General features: G+C 39.4%; 1 pseudogene; it reads left to right on the plus strand.

Annotated features, from left to right (window-relative positions):
- The first annotated feature begins 4,330 nt into the window (after window positions 1–4,330).
- On the plus strand, window positions 4,331–5,506 carry LOC149206426 (monocopper oxidase-like protein SKU5 pseudogene; annotated as a pseudogene).
- Window positions 5,507–10,409: the final 4,903 nt, after the last annotated feature.

Genomic DNA, 10,409 nt, shown 5'->3' on the forward strand with positions numbered 1-10,409 from the left:
GCTGTGACGATGCTACACCTTTGGACGCTGTCACCATGACATATGTCTCAACTATGGAGGCCTACAATCATCCAGTGACTGCTGTACAGTGGCATCCAGAGAAAAATACATTTGAATGGGAAATACCAACAATTCCTCACTCTGCAGACGCAATTCAAGTAACTCAAAGCGTTGCCAACTTTGTTATTAAGTGAGGATCGAAAAGGCCGGGTTCATAGGCTTAACTGTGAGAGGTTGACAGAGCTTATATATCTGCAATGATTCAGCAAGAGAGAGATGACAAGATGTACTGTTGTTTCTTTGATTAACTTTGGCATGAAACTGAGGGATATTAAAGTTGAGCTACTAAAAGGTTTTGAGGAATGACGGCCTGAACATAAACCACCAACACAAGATGAGGAATTTTATTCGCTTACTGGAGAAAGTGAAGAGAGTCTTTCTGAAGGGAAGATTGTACAAGCAACTGTTCGTTTTATCCAAAATAATCATGTAGCATGTGTTATGTAATCAGGATTGATGGGAATAGTTATGAAGGAACAACTTTCTGATGATAGAGATATTGATCCAATAGATAAGATCACTGAAGGCAGTATCCTTACTTGTCAGGTGAAAAGTATTCAGAAAGCAATGTATATAGTGGATTTAACTTGCAAAGCGAACAAGTTAAGGAGTGATCATTAGCAGAGTGGACAGGTTAAGGATTGGTTCTATGCAAAAGATGAATCCCTTTTACACAGCTCTTGGCAGGTGATGGTCACAATAACCCATCAAATTGGCGTTGATATAAACCTGGCTGCTTGCCATGAATGGTTGTTTCCCCAATACAATTTGTATCAGGTCTTGGTCCGAGAAAAGCTGCATCATTACAGAGGGCTATTTTAAGGGCAGAACGTATTTATTCTCATAGAGACTTATTGACCACCCTTGGAGCAATGAAGCGGTTTGTATTTATAAATGCTGCAGGTTTCTTAAGGTTTAGAGGGACTGAACAGGCTGCCTATAGTAATCATGTCATGGATCCTCTGGATGATACCAGAATTCATCCAGAATCATATAACTTCGTTTTAGCTTCTTATGTCAGGCAGCTATTCAATTTTGTGAGGAATTTAGAGGAAGACTGTGTTTTCTTTAAATCACACAGCAGTTTCGTAGCGCGCTACGAAACTGCTGTAGGTGATGATTTTAAACGCAGAGAAGCTATTGTGATACTGTGAGCGGGAGTTGAGGAAGAGAAACACCTGTCCATCAATACAACCTACAGCATATCAGAAACATGGCAGCATTCCATACCTGGGGTTATTAAAAGAGCTGGGACATGTTGCTGAACTTTCGAAGGATGGTAGGAGACAGGGACCTTAAAAATAGGTGTCTTGATCCTGATGATAAATGATCCATCAGCGCTAATAGGTATCCAAAGTCAGCATTCCTTGCACCTGTAGCTCAATCATCTCAGCCTAACTGAAGGAGGACAGCTGTCAAGGATCCAAGAAGAATCATGTTACGAGGAGAATGGAATTAGTGTTTTAGTTTGATTAGGATTTTGTGTAATTATAGCTCAGCGCTTTTGTAATTAATGAATTAGTTAAATAGCATATAGGAGTAGTTAATAGAGCCTTGGAGCTCGCTCTAGAGAGGGAAGAATGTATTCCTATAAATAGATCAGATTAGAATGTAATAGGGGTTGGATGTTTTTAGAAAAGATTGTTTTGGTTTATGTGAAGCAGATTACAGTAATAGAAAAACAGCTGTTGTTTCTTCTCAAGATTCTCAATAGATCATATTGTTCAAATGTATGGTGGTATATTCTCTTAGTGTTCTTTTTACAGTATTGTTACAGCATAATCACTCAGAATTCATGTTTAATGCTCTGACTTCCTGTATGCTTGGCAAGCTGTGGTTTTGTAAAGTATGTTTGAACATCTGATGTAAAGAGCCTTGATTTCCATGAAAAGACAGTGCTTTTGTTTACTGAAATGTATGAGACTCCATAAGCCCAATGGGAAGCAATTTTGTCCAGCCAGCTTATTTTTCATGTGTCTTGTAAGAGTTAGCCATCTTGTTCAATATCAATAACCTATGAGAGAGCCCTCTCAGACTAAGGAGGCTAAGCCTTAGTTAAGAGCCTGGTTTGAAATAGTTTCATGAAATATTGCTAGGTAGCAGCCCTTAGTACACGATTTTGTGATAACATTTTGGTGCGTCTGTCGGGAGCCTGAAGCTTATTCTCTCCCGTAATTTTAAGATTGAATTTCTGAAGGTAGCAGGAGTTCAAAGTGGTTTTAGAGGCTGCAAACCTACCTTGGCGACTCCATTGTTGAAGAATTCAAAGTTCATACATTCATGGTGATTCCACTGGAGTTATGAAGGACCCAGAAGCTGCCATTCTTAGTTCAAGGTATGCATGCATAGATTTCTCAGGAATTCATGGTTTCCCAAATCATTTTCCCAAGGATGCATATTTTCTAAGGAATGGTCCCAAATTCAACGGAGAAGATTTGAGTTTAACTGTGAAGCATATATCAGATTTTTGTGAATTTTTAGAGCTTCTTAGAGTTAAACATGAGGATGTTTGTATAAGGTTATTCTATGATTCACTTCAAGGGAAATGCAAACAATGGGTTGAAAGCTTTCCTGTCAAATCCATTAAGTCATTTCAAGACTTTTGGCTCATGTTTTTGGAGGAATGGATAGATAGGTCAGAGTTGGTGGCAGACTCTCCCTCAGTTGCAGATTTTAAGCAATGGAATAATGATTATAGCAAAGAAGAAACAAATGAAGATTTTTCTTTGTCCTTGTCCTCATATCTAAAATCCTTTGACTACAAGGCAGAGGATAAGATGAAATTTTTTGATGAATTTGTCAAAGACATTGAGAAAGAAATTGAAGGTTTAGAAGGACAAATTCAGGCATACAGTTTTCATGATCATGATCATTATTCTCAGAAGTTTTCTATGGCAGAACGCAAGGAGACTATGCTGGTTCCTTTCTCTTTCACGATTGAGGAACTGAACACTGTGGTTGAAGATCAGTTTGCACAGCTGGAAAGTTACAAGGAAAAACAAGCTGATCATGTATTCTGGGATCCTATAGCTGATTACATGGAAGAGTTTTACTCTCCAGTATTTCAATTTTTCAAAGAAGATCAGAGACAATTTCAGTGGCAGCGGTCATCACACTATCATATTGGCTCTGAACTCCAATGCAGTCAAAGAAATCAAATATCAGATAAAACAGAGGATTGGCTACATTGGAAATTTCATATTGATTGAGCAAAGAGAAATTGAAATTGTTAGGGTAGGTAGGTATAGGTAAATGCAAATAAGCTCAAGGTCAACTGAGCATTTTTCATTAGAAGTAGCTTTCCTTCTCCTACAGTCATGCTGGTCAAGCAAATTTCTGTTGGTCAAATAAAATCTATAAGGCACTGGAACTGCAGGTTCTTAGTGCACCACAAGGGCACACTATCCCAAGTGGAGCCGCTGTTATCACTGAAAAGTCTGTTGTAAAAATTGTTTTAGCCTAGCTTAAAGACAGGGTGTTTTCGCAGCGCATAAATCTTTTAGCAGTTTCGCAGCGCTACCTGTTCAGGTGATTTCGTAGTGTGCTACGAAATTGGGGATTTGTTCGAGTTTTCAATGGAGGTCCAAAATATTAGCATGCTTATTGAACAAGTTAGATCTTCCAGCAGTTGGGAATGATAATAGAATAGTGCATGAAAATTCTGCATCAAGTGTGGAAGGTGTCGAAGAGTTTGAGGGGGAAAACTCGGCAGAGTATGAAGAGTGCATGTTTGTTCTACGCATTGTGTTACTGTTATTTTGGGCATGACTCAATTTACTTTCCTTTAACTCAACATTAGTGGTGGTACCTGTTTCTCTCGGTCGGGCATTGTTTGCTTCCATTTTCCGGTTTCCTATTACACATGGGATCAAATGCAATGATCTTTATGCCTTCAACATTGGATGCTATATTATTTGAGCTGTTGGTGATAGTGCCTTTGCGTGTACTCATCAATGAAAGTCCTGTGTTCGGTATTTATCAAGATTGGGCGTCGGAACTCATATTTCTCAAGATCTGGACAAGACTGGTGATGCTAGGTCAAATGGCACTGTTGACAGATGATAGTGGGCTTATCAAATTTGACCAAGTCAGAGCAGATGGATTTTCTCGTTTGCGTGGTCTGTGGGCGCTTCGAGAAATTGTGGCACCTATCCTTACGAAACTTTTGACAGCTCCCTGCCTTCCTTACGTTTACGTGTCCCTCTGCGTTCCTTACGTGTTTGCTCGGGGCTTGTTTGCGCAGAGTCATCTTGATCTTTAGACTGATAATATGTTGTGGAAGAGAGCGCAAGGCAAGGTTGTGCTGTGTGAGAAATTAGCACCTAATCTTTCTTTACAAAATGGTGACTGCAAACCTTGTGCTGCCCTGTTACATATGTTGCTATATCTGCATCGTGGTTTGCAAGATTCAACTTCTTTGAACTTCAGAATCCAGAATCATAATTTGCTGCTTGCGGAGACAGAAGGGTCCTATACATCACAACAAAATTACACAAACTTGGATATTCATGTTGGTCAGTCTTACTCATTCCTGGTGACGATGGACCAGAATGCAAGCAGTGATTATTACATGGTGGCAAGTGCGCGCTTTGTTAATACAACTATTTGGTCCAATGTCACGGGTGTGGCAATATTGCATTATTCCAATTCTAAAGGTAAGGCAAAAGGGCCTCTTCCAGATGGTCCAGATGATTATTATGACAAGTACTTCTCTATGAACCAGGCAAAATCTATCAGGTGGAATGTATCTGCCGGGGCTGCGAGGCCTAATCCACAGGGGTCTTTCAAATGGATCTATCAATGTCACTCAGGTCTTTGTGTTGAAAAACAAGCCACCAGAATTGGTCAATGGGAAACGATGTTGCACTTTGAATGGGATCCCCTACCAAGCTCCTACAACTCCACTCAAGCTTGCTGATCATTTTAATCTAACCGGATACTTCAAACTTGATTTCCCAGACAGACAAATGAACAGGACACCAAAGCTTGATACGTCAATAATTAACGGCACCTATAAAGGATTCATGGAAATCATTCTACAGAATAATGATACAACTGTGCAAAGTTATCACATGGATGGCTATGCCTTTTTCGTTCTCGGGATGGAGTTGCTCATGCCACAGCACAGGTTTTCCCCAATGCCTGGACAACAATTCTAGTATCTCTAGATAATGTTGGCATGTGGAATCTCCGAGCTAAAAATCTAGATACCTGGTATCTGGGTCAGGAAACATATGTAAGGGTTGTGAATCCAGAGATAAACAACAAAACTGAGTTGCCTCTGCCTAGCAATGCTCTTTACTGTGGTGCCCTCTCGCGCATGCAGAAGCCACAATCCCATACAAATGATCAAAAAGCGTCGGCGTCATCTATCAATGTTGGCATGGTTACATTGCTAGGCTTCCCAAGCTGTGTGGAGAACATACCACCAAATAAGCTCAACTAAGCTGTGACGATGCTACACCTTTGGACACTGTCACCATGACATATGTCTCAACTATGGAGGCCTACAATCATCCAGTGACTGCTGTACAGTGGCATCCAAAGAAAAATACATTTGAATGGGAAATACCAACAATTCCTCACTCTGCAGACGCAATTCAAGTAACTCAAAGCGTTGCCAACTTTGTTATTAAGTGAGGATCGAAAAGGCCGTGTTCATAGGCTTAACTGTGAGAGGTTGACAGAGCTTATATATCTGCAATGATTCAGCAAGAGAGAGATGACAAGATGTACTGTTGTTTCTTTGATTAACTTTGGCATGAAACTGAGTGATATTAAAGTTGAGCTACTAAAAGGTTTTGAGGAATGGCGGCCTGAACATAAACCACCAACACAAGATGAGGAATTTTATTTGCTTACTGGAGAAAGTGAAGAGAGTCTTTCTGAAGGGAAGATTGTACAAGCAACTGTTCGTTTTGTCCAAAATAATCGTGTAGTATGTGATCTGGAATCAGGATTGACAGGAATAATTATGAAGGAAGAACTTTCTGATGATAGAGATATTGATCCAATAGAAAAGATCACTGAAGGCAGTATCCTTACCTGTCGGGTGAAAAGTATTCAGAAAGCAATGTACATAGTGGATTTGACTTGCAAAGCGAATGAGTTAAGGAGTGATCATTAGCAGAGTGGACAGGTTAAGGATCGGTTCTATGCAAAAGATGAATCCCTTTTACACAGCTCTTGGCAGGTGATGGTTACAATAACCAATCAAATTGGCGTTGATATAAACCTGGCTGCTTGCCATGAGTGGATGTTTCCCCGCTGCAATTTGTATCAGGACTTGGTCCGAGAAAAGCTGCATCCTTACAGAGGGCTATTTTAAGGGCAGAGCGTATTTATTCTCGTAGAGACTTATTGACCACCCTTGGAGCAATGAAGCGGCTTGTATTTATAAATGCTGCAGGTTTCTTAAGGGTTAGAGGGACTGGACAGGCTGCCTCTAGTAATCATGTCATGGATCCATTGGATGATACCAGAATTCATCCAGAATCATATAACTTCGTTTTAGCTTCTTATGTCAGGCAGCTATTCAATTTTGTGAGGAATTTAGAGGAAGACTGTGTTTTCTTTAAATCACACAGCAGTTTCGTAGCGCGCTACGAAACTGCTGTAGGTGATGATTTTAAACGCAGAGAAGCTATTGTGATACTGTGAGCGGGAGTTGAGGAAGAGAAACAACTGTCCATCAATACAACCTACAGCATATCAGAAACATGGCAGCATTCCATACCTGGGGTTATTAAAAGAGCTAGGACATGTTGCTGAACTTTCGAAGGATGGTAGGAGACAGGGACCTTAAAAATAGGTGTCTTGATCCTGATGATAAATGATCCATCAGCGCTAATAGTTATCCAAAGTCAGCGTTCCTTGCACCTGTAGCTCAATTATCTCAGCCTAACTGAAGGAGGACAGTTGTCAAGGATCCAAGAATAATCATGTTACGAGGAGAATGGAATTAGTGTTTTAGTTTGATTAGGATTTTGTGTAATTACAGCTCAGTGCTTTTGTAATTAATGAATTAGTTAAATAGCATATAGGAGTAGTTAATAGAGCCTTGGAGCTCGCTCTAGAGAGGGAAGAATGTATTCCTATAAATAGATCAGATTAGAATGTAATAGGGGTTGGATGTTTTTAGAAAAGACTGTTTTGGTTTATGTGAAGCAGATTACAGTAATAGAAAAACAGTTGTTGTTTCTTCTCAAGATTCTCAATAGATCATATTTTTCAAATGTATGGTGGTATATTCTCTTAGTGTTCTTTTTACAGTATTGTTACAGCATAATCACTCAGAATTCATGTTTAATGCTCTGACTTCCTGTATGCTTGGCAAGCTATGGTTTTGTAAAGTATGTTTGAACATCTGATGCAAAGAGCCTTGATTTCCATGAAAAGACAGTGCTTTTGTTTACTGAAATGTATGAGACTCCATAAGCCCAATGGGAAGCAATTCTGTCCAGCCAGCTTATTTTTCATGTGTCTTGTAAGAGTTAGCCATCTTGTTCAATATCAATAACCTATGAGAGAGCCCTCTCAGACTAAGGAGGCTAAGCCTTAGTTAAGAGCCTGGTTTGAAATAGTTTCATGAAATCTTTCTAGGTAGCAGCCCTTAGTACACGATTTTGTGATAACACTGTGTATGTATGTTTATTTTTATTTCCACTGCGCATTGTTTGGTCTAACAATTGGTATCAGAGCGGCGCAGCGGAAGCGTGGAGGGCCCATAACCTACAGGTCTCTAGTTGTGGAGTTGGTACGTGTGACAGAGACGCGGAAAGTGAAGCTTTTTTGGTTGGCGCGGTTTTGGCTGGAACAACAGCGCCAATTTTGAGCTAAAGAAGGGGTTGGCGCGGTTTATTCAGTAACAGTCGCGCTAATTGGCGCGGAAGTTCCAGGAACAGTCGCGCCAGCGCGCCAACGCGCCAGAAAGGGCTATTGGCGCGGAAACGAAAGGGTTAATCGTGCCAATTTCCTGCCTTGCACGGATTTTGTTTCAGGCGTGGGTCTTCCGCTGTCGAGGAGTGCCAGGAATTTTAGGGGCGGGTTTTCCGCCGTCGAGAAGCGCCAGGCAGTTTTTCCTTCTGATAAACTTGCAATTTTTTGTTTTTCTTTTAAAATTGTAATTACACGATACGACAGAGACATTTTATAGTATAAAGAAAAGGCATTTTTTAATTTGGAATTGGAGATTCTGTTTATTACAACATGGAAAAAACTCAAAGTGCTCGTTTTGAGATCGAGAAGTTTAATGGAAAAAATAACTTCGAAATCTGGAAAGTGAAGATGCATGATCTACTTGTGCAACAAGGCGTGGCAAAGGCACTGTTGGGAAAATCCAAACAGCCTTACACCATGACAGATGATGAATGGAATGAATTGGATGGAAGAGCTCTGAGCGGTATTCGATTGTGTTTGGCGGATGATGTTTTGTTTAACATCGTGTCAGAGAAAACTGCTGCTGGTTTCTGGACAAAGCTTGAGAAGTTGTACATGACAAAATACTTAACCAATAGGATTCTTCTGAAGCGCCAATTGTACAGTCTACGCATGAAGGAAGGTACAGCTATTACTGATCATTTCAATGTCTTTAATACTCTCCTGGTGCAATTAGAAAGTATAGAAGTAAAATTTGAATCAGAGGATAAAGCTATAACTTTATTATGCTCGTTGCCTGAGTCATGGGATCATTTTGTTACTTCTATAAGTCTAAGTATATCAGAAACCCTTGAATTTGATGATTTTGTTGGAGATTTGTTGTCCGAAGAGACAAGGAAGAGGTCAAATTCCAAAACCTTTACATCAAAAGAAATGATGGCTAGAGGTCGTTCTAGAGAAAGGCGCTCTAGTAAGCACAGCGACTCACGTTCAAAATCGAAAGGGAAGAAGAGTAAGGTAAAGTGCTAGTTTTGTGGCAAATCAGGACATTTAAAGAAGGATTGTTGGAAGAGATAGCAAGCATCCAAAGAAGACTCTTTAACAGAGAAGAAAGAAGCAAACACGACAAATACAGGTTCAACATCCAAGACAGGTATGAGTGATGAAGTGTTATCAGTTGATTTGTCTAGCCATGATCAACATTGGCTGTTAGATTCTGGTGCATCAAATCACATGTGTATTCATAGGGAATGGTTTAAAACTTATAAACCAATCAATGATGGAGTAGTTTACATGGGAAACGATGTTACATGTAACATTGTGGGAATTGGAAGCATTCGGCTTAAAATGTTTGATGGGAAAAATAAAATTTTAACTGATGTAAGACATGTACTTGAACTAAGGAAAAACCTCATTTCATTAGGAGTACTAGACACTAATGGATATAAAACCTTTATTCAAGGTGGAGTAATGAAATTTTATAAAGGAATTTTACTAGTAATGAAAGCAAAGAAGGTTGGAAATCTTTTTCAGTTAGAAGGAAGAGCAGATTCAGATCATGTTTCTACAGTGTCTGAAAATGACAGTAATTCTATTCGTTTGTGGCATCAAAGGTTGGGTCATATGAGCGAAAGAGGTTTAAAGATTTTATCTGATCGTAAGTTACTTCCTAATTTAAAGTCTGATAAGTTAGATTTCTGCAAGCATTGTCTGTTTGGGAAACAAAGCAAGCAGAAGTTTAAAACTGGAAAACATACTAGTAAGGGGATCCTTGATTATATCCATTCTGATGTTTGGGGTTCGTCTCCTACAACCTCATATGGAGGTTCGTCATATTTTGTATCTTTTATTGATGATTTCTCTAGAAAAATGTGGGCCTACATGTTAAAGAAGAAGTCTGATGTGTTTACAGTTTTCAAACAGTTTAGAGCATTAGTTGAAAACATCACTGGAAGAACTATTAAATGTCTAAGAACTGACAATGGTGGTGAGTTTACTTCAAAGGAATTTGATAGTTTTTGCAAGAAAGCTGGGATCGAAAGACATAAAACCATTGTGTATACTCCTCAGCAAAATGGAGTTGATGAACGCATGAACAGGACTCTTTTAGAGAGAGCAAGAAGTATGCTGAGTAACGCCAATTTGCAGAAGGAATTATGGACAGAAGCGGTTGCTACAGCTTGTTGTTTGATAAATCGATCACCATCAACTGCAATAGGATGCAAAATTCCTCAAGAGGTATGGAAAGGTCATCCTTGTGATTATTCTAAATTGAAAGTTTTTGGTTGTGATGCATATGCTCTAGTTCCAAAACATGAGCGTTCTAAATTAGATCCTAAATCAAAAAGATATATCTTTGTTGGATATGGTGATGGGACTAAGGGATACAGATTGTGGGATCCTACTACTCACAAGATCATCATTAACAAAGATGTTAAATTTAATGAATCCTCACTTGAAAGTTCAGATGT

The sequence above is a fragment of the Pinus tabuliformis genome, chromosome 1_2 (assembly GCF_031772625.1).
Source record: "Pinus tabuliformis cultivar Carrire ecotype Pingquan chromosome 1_2, CPIR1, whole genome shotgun sequence".
Taxonomy (NCBI): domain Eukaryota; kingdom Viridiplantae; phylum Streptophyta; class Pinopsida; order Pinales; family Pinaceae; genus Pinus; species Pinus tabuliformis.